Source organism: Callionymus lyra, unplaced genomic scaffold, assembly GCF_982586985.1.
Source record: "Callionymus lyra unplaced genomic scaffold, fCalLyr1.hap1.1 HAP1_SCAFFOLD_133, whole genome shotgun sequence".
NCBI classification, from domain to species: Eukaryota; Metazoa; Chordata; class Actinopteri; order Syngnathiformes; family Callionymidae; genus Callionymus; species Callionymus lyra.
In genome coordinates, this window is record NW_028258609.1 from 57,501 (window position 1) to 67,500 (window position 10,000).

At 59.3% G+C, this 10,000-nt stretch overlaps 1 non-coding gene across 1 annotated transcript; it reads right to left on the reverse strand.

Moving 5' to 3' along the window:
• Nucleotides 1-6,899: 6,899 nt before the first annotated feature.
• On the reverse strand, nucleotides 6,900-7,018 carry LOC148058198 (5S ribosomal RNA). The gene has a single exon (XR_015710078.1). It is a non-coding gene; the product is annotated as a 5S ribosomal RNA (ribosomal RNA).
• Between the last annotated feature and the right edge of the window lie 2,982 nt (nucleotides 7,019-10,000).

Below are 10,000 nucleotides of genomic sequence, written 5' to 3' on the forward strand. Positions count from 1 at the left end.
TCTAGGTGGTTGCGCTCGTGACATCAAAAAGACCACTTTTTGCAGAGCAGTCACACTCGGAAAAAATTTCTTTCGTCTGGCAAAAGAACCAGAGTGTTCAGCGGTCATCCACCCCAACCTTGTCCGATTTTGAGGCACCAGGCTCGGCCACCCTCCGAGCCTTTTCACTCCCTCTCCTGTTATGGTGCCTCCCTATTAACCTCTAGGTGGTTGCGCTCGTGACATCAAAAAGACCACTTTTTGCAGAGCAGTCACACTCGGAAAAAATTTATTTCGTCTGGCAAAAGAACCAGAGTTTTCAGCGGTCATCCACTCCAACCTTGTCCGATTTTGAGGCACCAGGCTCGGCCACCCTCCGAGCCTTTTCACTCCCTCTCCTGTTATGGTGCCTCCCTATTAACCTCTAGGTGGTTGCGCTCGTGACATCAAAAAGACCACTTTTTGCAGAGCAGTCACACTCGGAAAAAATTTCTTTCGTCTGGCAAAAGAACCAGAGTTTTCAGCGGTCATCCACTCCAACCTTGTCCGATTTTGAGGCACCAGGCTCGGCCACCCTCCGAGCCTTTTCACTCCCTCTCCTGTTATGGTGCCTCCCTATTAACCTCTAGGTGGTTGCGCTCGTGACATCAAAAAGACCACTTTTTGCAGAGCAGTCACACTCGGAAAAAATTTCTTTCGTCTGGCAAAAGAACCAGAGTGTTCAGCGGTCATCCACTCCAACCTTGTCCGATTTTGAGGCACCAGGCTCGGCCACCCTCCGAGCCTTTTCACTCCCTCTCCTGTTATGGTGCCTCCCTATTAACCTCTAGGTGGTTGCGCTCGTGACATCAAAAAGACCACTTTTTGAGGAGCAGTCACACTCGGAAAAAATTTCTTTCGTCTGGCAAAAGAACCAGAGTTTTCAGCGGTCATCCACTCCAACCTTGTCCGATTTTGAGGCACCAGGCTCGGCCACCGTACGAGCCTTTTCACTCCCTCTCCTGTTATGGTGCCTCCCTATTAACCTCTAGGTGGTTGCGCTCGTGACATCAAAAAGACCACTTTTTGCAGAGCAGTCACACTCGGGAAAAATTTCTTTCGTCTGGCAAAAGAACCAGAGTTTTCAGCGGTCATCCACTCCAACCTTGTCCGACTTTGAGGCACCAGACTCGGCCACCCTCCGAGCCTTTTCACTCCCTCTCCTGTTATGGTGCCTCCCTATTAACCTCTAGGTGGTTGCGCTCGTGACATCAAAAAGACCACTTTTTGCAGAGCAGTCACACTCGGGAAAAATTTCTTTCGTCTGGCAAAAGAACCAGAGTTTTCAGCGGTCATCCACTCCAACCTTGTCCGATTTTGAGGCACCAGGCTCGGCCACCGTCCGAGCCTTTTCACTCCCTCTCCTGTTATGGTGCCTCCCTATTAACCTCTAGGTGGTTGCGCTCGTGACATCAAAAAGACCACTTTTTTCAGAGCAGTCACACTCGGGAAAAATTTCTTTCGTCTGGCAAAAGAACCAGAGTTTTCAGCGGTCATCCACTCCAACCTTGTCCGATTTTGAGGCACCAGGCTCGGCCACCCTCCGAGCCTTTTCACTCCCTCTCCTGTTATGGTGCCTCCCTATTAACCTCTAGGTGGTTGCGCTCGTGACATCAAAAAGACCACTTTTTTCAGAGCAGTCACACTCGGGAAAAATTTCTTTCGTCTGGCAAAAGAACCAGAGTTTTCAGCGGTCATCCACTCCAACCTTGTCCGATTTTGAGGCACCAGGCTCGGCCACCGTCCGAGCCTTTTCACTCCCTCTCCTGTTATGGTGCCTCCCTATTAACCTCTAGGTGGTTGCGCTCGTGACATCAAAAAGACCACTTTTTTCAGAGCAGTCACACTCGGGAAAAATTTCTTTCGTCTGGCAAAAGAACCAGAGTTATCAGCGGTCATCCACTCCAACCTTGTCCGACGTTGAGGCACCGATGTCGGCCAAGTTCTGAGCGTTCCACCGCCGAATGCCACTGGTCCTCAACACAGCGGACTTCCAATCCAACCTTGTCCGACTTTGAGGCACCGAAGTCGGCCTCAGCCCGAGCCTTCCCCCGCCGACCTCACTGGAGCCCGCCATCCAGGGACCGGCGGAGGTCGCCCGCATGACCGCGGCAAAGTGTCTCGAAGTCGGGCACGACCGCTCGAGTCACCCGCCAACCCGGTCCGGGGCACCTCCAGGGACCGGCGGAGGTCGCCCGCATGACCGCGGCAAAGTGTCTCAAAGTCGGGCACGACCGCTCGAGTCACCCGCCAACCCGGTCCGGGGCACCTCCAGGGACCGGCGGAGGACGCCCGCATGACCGCGACAAAGTGTCTCAAAGTCGGGCACGACCGCTCGAGTCACCCGCCAACCCGGTCCGGGGCACCTCCAGGGACCGGCGGAGGACGCCCGCATGACCGCGACAAAGTGTCTCAAAGTCGGGCACGACCGCTCGAGTCACCCGCCAACCCGGTCCGGGGCACCTCCAGGGACCGGCGGAGGACGCCCGCATGACCGCGACAAAGTGTCTCAAAGTCGGGCATGACCGCTCGAGTCACCCGCCAACCCGGTCCGGGGCACCTCCAGGGACCGGCGGAGGACGCCCGCATGACCGCGACAAAGTGTCTCAAAGTCGGGCATGACCGCTCGAGTCACCCGCCAACCCGGTCCGGGGCACCTCCAGGGACCGGCGGAGGACGCCCGCATGACCGCGACAAAGTGTCTCAAAGTCGGGCACGACCGCTCGAGTCACCCGCCAACCCGGTCCGGGGCACCTCCAGGGACCGGCGGAGGACGCCCGCATGACCGCGACAAAGTGTCTCAAAGTCGGGCACGACCGTTCGAGTCACCCGCCAACCCGGTCCGGGGAACCTCCGGGGACCGGCGGAGGTCGCCCGCATGACCGCGGCAAAGTGTCTCAAAGTCGGGCACGACCGCTCGAGTCACCCGCCAACCCGGTCCGGGGCACCTCCAGGGACCGGCGGAGGATGCCCGCATGACCGCGACAAAGTGTCTCAAAGTCGGGCACGACCGCTCGAGTCACCCGCCAACCCGGTCCGGGGCACCTCCAGGGACCGGCGGAGGTCGCCCGCATGACCGCGACAAAGTGTCTCAAAGTCGGGCATGACCGCTCGAGTCACCCGCCAACCCGGTCCGGGGCACCTCCGGGGACCGGCGGAGGACGCCCGCATGACCGCGACAAAGTGTCTCAAAGTCGGGCACGACCGCTCGAGTCACCCGCCAACCCGGTCCGGGGCACCTCCGGGGAGCAGTGGAGGTCGCTCGCATGACCGCGACAAAGTGTCTCAAAGTCGGGCATGACCGCTCGAGTCGCCCGCCATCCCGGTCCGGAGCTCAACACTTTGTCGTTTTTTCCACTCCCTCCCCATTAACCTCTAGGTGGTTGCGCTCGTGACATCAAAAAGACCACTTTTTGAGGAGCAGTCACACTTAGGAAAAATCCGTTTGCGCTCACACCATCCCTCCCCATTAACCTCTAGGTGGTTGCGCTCGTGACATCAAAAAGACCACTTTTTGAGGAGCAGTCACACTTAGGAAAAATCCGTTTGCGCTCACACCATCCCTCCCCATTAACCTCTAGGTGGTTGCGCTCGTGACATCAAAAAGACCACTTTTTGAGGAGCAGTCACACTTAGGAAAAATCCGTTTGCGCTCACACCATCCCTCCCCATTAACCTCTAGGTGGTTGCGCTCGTGACATCAAAAAGACCACTTTTTGAGGAGCAGTCAGACACCGAGGTTTTCTGGATTTATGTCCGTTTTCCTGGTTCTCTGACTCGGGCACCTTGTCACCGACATCCCCCCCTTCCCTGGTTCTATTTTGCCGATACTTTGGTGAGTTTTCTACCCGCAAACCAAGCCCCCCAAGCCCGCCGCCTGGTGGGGGAGCATGCCGCCTGGCCCGGTTCTATTTTAGGTCACTTTGGTGAGTTTTCTACCCGCAAACCAAGCCCCCCAAGCCCGCCGCCTGGTGGGGGAAGAGGCCCCCTGGTCCCGGTTCTATTTTAGGACACTTTGGTGAGTTTTCTACCCGCAAACCAAGCCCCCCAAGCCCGCCGCCTGGTGGGGGAAGATGCCCCCTGGTCCCGGTTCTATTTTAGGACACTTTGGTGAGTTTTCTACCCGCAAACCAAGCCCCCCAAGCCCGCCGCCTGGTGGGGGAACATGCCGCCTAGCCCGGTTCTATTTTAGGTCACTTTGGTGAGTTTTCTACCCGCAAACCAAGCCCCCCAAGCCCGCCGCCTGGTGGGGGAAGAGGCCCCCTGGTCCCGGTTCTATTTTAGGACACTTTGGTGAGTTTTCTACCCGCAAACCAAGCCCCCCAAGCCCGCCGCCTGGTGGGGGAACATGCCGCCTAGCCCGGTTCTATTTTAGGTCACTTTGGTGAGTTTTCTACCCGCAAACCAAGCCCCCCAAGCCCGCCGCCTGGTGGGGGAAGAGGCCCCCTGGTCCCGGTTCTATTTTAGGACACTTTGGTGAGTTTTCTACCCGCAAACCAAGCCCCCCAAGCCCGCCGCCTGGTGGGGGAACATGCCCCCTGGTCCTGGTTCTATTTTAGGACACTTTGGTGAGTTTTCTACCCGCAAACCAAGCCCCCCAAGCCCGCCGCCTGGTGGGGGAACATGCCCCCTGGTCCCGGTTCTATTTTAGGACACTTTGGTGAGTTTTCTACCCGGAAACCAAGCCCCCCAAGCCCGCCACCTGGTGGGGGAAGAGGCCCCCTGGTCCCGGTTCTATTTTAGGACACTTTGGTGAGTTTTCTACCCACACTGCAGGTCCCCAAATGCCGCCATCTGGTGGGGGAACATGCCGCCTGCACCGGTTCTATTTTAAGTCACTTTGGTGAGTTTTCTACCCACACTACGGGTCCCCAAATGCCGCCATCTGGTGGGGGAACATGCCGCCTGCACCGGTTCTATTTTAAGTCACTTTGGTGAGTTTTCTACCCACACTACGGCTCCCCAAATGCCGCCATCTGGTGGGGGAACATGCCGCCTGCACCGGTTCTATTTTAAGTCACTTTGGTGAGTTTTCTACCCACACTACGGGTCCCCAAATGCCGCCATCTGGTGGGGGAACATGCCGCCTGCACCGGTTCTATTTTAAGTCACTTTGGTGAGTTTTCTACCCACACTACGGGTCCCCAAATGCCGCCATCTGGTGGGGGAACATGCCGCCTGCACCGGTTCTATTTTAAGTCACTTTGGTGAGTTTTCTACCCACACTACGGGTCCCCAAATGCCGCCATCTGGTGGGGGAACATGCCGCCTGCACCGGTTCTATTTTAAGTCACTTTGGTGAGTTTTCTACCCACACTACGGGTCCCCAAATGCCGCCATCTGGTGGGGGAACATGCCGCCTGCACCGGTTCTATTTTAAGTCACTTTGGTGAGTTTTCTACCCACACCACGGGTCCCCAAATGCCGCCATCTGGTGGGGGAACATGCCGCCTGCACCGGTTCTATTTTAAGTCACTTTGGTGAGTTTTCTACCCACACCACGGGTCCCCAAATGCCGCCATCTGGTGGGGGAACTGCCGCCTAGTCCCGGTTCTATTTTAGGTCACTTTTCTCACTTTCTGACCCACAAATAATGCCCCAAATGCCGCCGCCTGGTGGGGGGAACTGCCGCCTAGTCCCGGTTCTATTTTAGGTCACTTTTCTCACTTTCTGACCCACAAATAATGCCCCAAATGCCGCCGCCTGGTGGGGGGAACTGCCGCCTAGTCCCGGTTCTATTTTAGGTCACTTTTCTCACTTTTCTACCCACAAATAATGCCCCAAATGCCGCCGCCTGGTGGGGGGAACTGCCGCCTAGTCCCGGTTCTATTTTAGGTCACTTTTCTCACTTTTCTACCCACAAATAATGCCCCAAATGCCGCCGCCTGGTGGGGGGAACTGCCGCCTAGTCCCGGTTCTATTTTAGGTCACTTTTCTCACTTTTCTACCCACAAATAATGCCCCAAATGCCGCCGCCTGGTGGGGGGAACTGCCGCCTAGTCCCGGTTCTATTTTAGGTCACTTTTCTCACTTTCTGACCCACAAATAATGCCCCAAATGCCGCCGCCTGGTGGGGGGAACTGCCGCCTAGTCCCGGTTCTATTTTAGGTCACTTTTCTCACTTTCTGACCCACAAATAATGCCCCAAATGCCGCCGCCTGGTGGGGGGAACTGCCGCCTAGTCCCGGTTCTATTTTAGGTCACTTTTCTCACTTTCTGACCCACAAATAATGCCCCAAATGCCGCCGCCTGGTGGGGGGAACTGCCGCCTAGTCCCGGTTCTATTTTAGGTCACTTTTCTCACTTTCTTACCCACAAATAATGCCCCAAATGCCGCCGCCTGGTGGGGGGAACTGCCGCCTAGTCCCGGTTCTATTTTAGGTCACTTTTCTCACTTTTCTACCCACAAATAATGCCCCAAATGCCGCCGCCTGGTGGGGGGAACTGCCGCCTAGTCCCGGTTCTATTTTAGGTCACTTTTCTCACTTTCTGACCCACAAATGATGCCCCAAATGCCGCCGCCTGGTGGGGGGAACTGCCGCCTAGTCCCGGTTCTATTTTAGGTCACTTTTCTCACTTTCTTACCCACAAATAATGCCCCAAATGCCGCCGCCTGGTGGGGGGAACTGAGGCCTAGTCCCGGTTCTATTTTAGGTCACTTTTCTCACTTTCTTACCCACAAATAATGCCCCAAATGCCGCCGCCTGGTGGGGGGAACTGAGGCCTAGTCCCGGTTCTATTTTAGGTCACTTTTCTCACTTTCTTACCCACAAATAATGCCCCAAATGCCGCCGCCTGGTGGGGGGAACTGCCGCCTAGTCCCGGTTCTATTTTAGGTCACTTTTCTCACTTTTCTACCCACAAATAATGGCAAAAAAAAATGCTTACAGCACCCAGTATTCCCAGGCGGTCTCCCATCCAAGTACTAACTGGGCCCGACCCTGCTTGGCTTCCGAGATCAGACGAGATCGGGCTCATTCAGGGTGGTGTGGCCGTAAGCGAGGGAAGCGCTTGTGAAATGCCCCAAAGTGTTGAAAATGTTCCCCAGGCCCCTGGTTCCCCATCCCCGCAGGAGGAGGCTCCCCAGGCCCCCTGGTGCAGGAGGAGGCTCCCCAGGCCCCTGGTTCCCCATCCCCGCAGGAGGAGGCTCCCCAGGCCCCCTGGTTCCCCATCCCCGCAGGAGGAGGCTCCCCAGGCCCCCTGGTGCAGGAGGAGGCTCCCCAGGCCCCATGGTTCCCCATCACCGCAGGAGGAGGCTCCCCAGGCCCCCTGGTTCCCCATCCCCGCAGGAGGAGGCTCCCCAGGCCCCCTGGTTCTCCATCCCCGCAGGAGGAGGCTCCCCAGGCCCCCTGGTTCTCCATGCCCGCAGGAGGAGGCTCCCCAGGCCCCCTGCTTCTCCATGCCCGCAGGAGGAGGCTCCCCAGGCCCCCTGGTTCTCCATGCCCGCAGGAGGAGGCTCCCCAGGCCCCATGGTTCCCCATCACCGCAGGAGGAGGCTCCCCAGGCCCCCTGGTTCCCCATCCCCGCAGGAGGAGGCTCCCCAGGCCCCCTGGTTCTCCATCCCCGCAGGAGGAGGCTCCCCAGGCCCCCATGTTCTCCATGCCCGCAGGAGGAGGCTCCCCAGGCCCCTTGGTTCTCCATGCCCGCAGGAGGAGGCTCCCCAGGCCCCCTGGTTCTCCATCCCCGCAGGAGGAGGCTCCCCAGGCCCCCTGGTTCCCCATCCCCGCAGGAGTAGGCTCCCCAGGCGCCCTGGTTCTCCATCCCCGCAGGAGGAGGCTCCCCAGGCCCCCTGGTTCTCCATCCCCGCAGGAGGAGGCTCCCCAGGCCCCATGGTTCCCCATCACCGCAGGAGGAGGCTCCCCAGGCCCCCTGGTTCCCCATCCCCGCAGGAGGAGGCTCCCCAGGCCCCCTGGTTCTCCATCCCCGCAGGAGGAGGCTCCCCAGGCCCCCATGTTCTCCATGCCCGCAGGAGGAGGCTCCCCAGGCCCCTTGGTTCTCCATGCCCGCAGGAGGAGGCTCCCCAGGCCCCCTGGTTCTCCATCCCCGCAGGAGGAGGCTCCCCAGGCCCCCTGGTTCCCCATCCCCGCAGGAGGAGGCTCCCCAGGCCCCCTGGTTCTCCATCCCCGCAGGAGGAGGCTCCCCAGGCCCCCATGTTCTCCATGCCCGCAGGAGGAGGCTCCCCAGGCCCCCTGGTTCTCCATGCCCGCAGGAGGAGGCTCCCCAGGCCCCCTGGTTCTCCATCCCCGCAGGAGGAGGCTCCCCAGGCCCCCTGGTTCCCCATCCCCGCAGGAGGAGGCTCCCCAGGCCCCCTGGTTCTCCATGCCCGCAGGAGGAGGCTCCCCAGGCCCCCTGGTTCTCCATCCCCGCAGGAGGAGGCTCCCCAGGCCCCCATGTTCTCCATGCCCGCAGGAGGAGGCTCCCCAGGCCCCTTGGTTCTCCATCCCCGCAGGAGGAGGCTCCCCAGGCCCCTGGTTCCCCATCCCCGCAGGAGGAGGCTCCCCAGGCCCCCTGGTTCTCCATGCCCGCAGGAGGAGGCTCCCCAGGCCCCCTGGTTCTCCATGCCCGCAGGAGGAGGCTCCCCAGGCCCCCTGGTTCTCCATCCCCGCAGGAGGAGGCTCCCCAGGCCCCTGGTTCTCCATGCCCGCAGGAGGAGGCTCCCCAGGCCCCCTGGTTCTCCATGACCGCAGGAGGAGGCTCCCCAGGCCCCCTGGTTCTCCATCCCCGCAGGAGGAGGCTCCCCAGGCCCCCTGGTTCCCCATCCCCGCAGGAGGAGGCTCCCCAGGCCCCCTGGTTCCCCATCCCCGCAGGAGGAGGCTCCCCAGGCCCCCTGGTTCTCCATCCCCGCAGGAGGAGGCCCCCCAGGCCCCTGGTTCCCCATCCCCGCAGGAGGAGGCTCCCCAGGCCCCCTGGTTCTCCATGCCCGCAGGAGGAGGCTCCCCAGGCCCCTGGTTGGGAGAGGGGGAAAAAGAGCAAAGTGTTTAAAAATGCCCCAAAGTGTTGAAAATGTTCCCCAGGCCCCTGGTTCCCCATCCCCGCAGGAGGAGGCTCCCCAGGCCCCCTGGTTGGGAGAGGGGGAAAAAGAGCAAAGTGTTTAAAAATGCCCCAAAGTGTTGAAAATGTTCCCCAGGCCCCTGGTTCCCCATCCCCGCAGGAGGAGGCTCCCCAGGCCCCCTGGTTGGGAGAGGGGGAAAAAGAGCAAAGTGTTTAAAAATGCCCCAAAGTGTTGAAAATGTTCCCCAGGCCCCTGGTTCCCCATCCCCGCAGGAGGAGGCTCCCCAGGCCCCCTGGTTGGGAGAGGGGGAAAAAGAGCAAAGTGTTTAAAAATGCCCCAAAGTGTTGAAAATGTTCCCCAGGCCCCTGGTTCCCCATCCCCGCAGGAGGAGGCTCCCCAGGCCCCCTGGTTGGGAGAGGGGGAAAAAGAGCAAAGTGTTTAAAAATGCCCCAAAGTGTTGAAAATGTTCCCCAGGCCCCTGGTTCCCCATCCCCGCAGGAGGAGGCTCCCCAGGCCCCCTGGTTGGGAGAGGGGGAAAAAGAGCAAAGTGTTTAAAAATGCCCCAAAGTGTTGAAAATGTTCCCCAGGCCCCTGGTTCCCCATCCCCGCAGGAGGAGGCTCCCCAGGCCCCCTGGTTGGGAGAGGGGGAAAAAGAGCAAAGTGTTTAAAAATGCCCCAAAGTGTTGAAAATGTTCCCCGGCCTCCTGGTACCCCATCCCCGCATGAGGATGTCACCCAGGCCCCTGGTTCTCCATCCCCGCAGGAGGAGGGATTGTGGGTGGGAGAGGGAAAAAAAAGAGCAAAGTGTTTAAAAATGCCCCAAAGTGTTGAAAATGTTCCCCAGCCTCCTGGTACCCCATCCCCGCATGAGGATGTCACCCAGGCCCCTGGTTCTCCATCCCCGCAGGAGGAGGGATTGTGGGTGGGAGAGGGAAAAAAAGGCTAAAGTGTTTAAAAATGCCCCAAAGTGTTGAAAATGTTCCCCGGCCT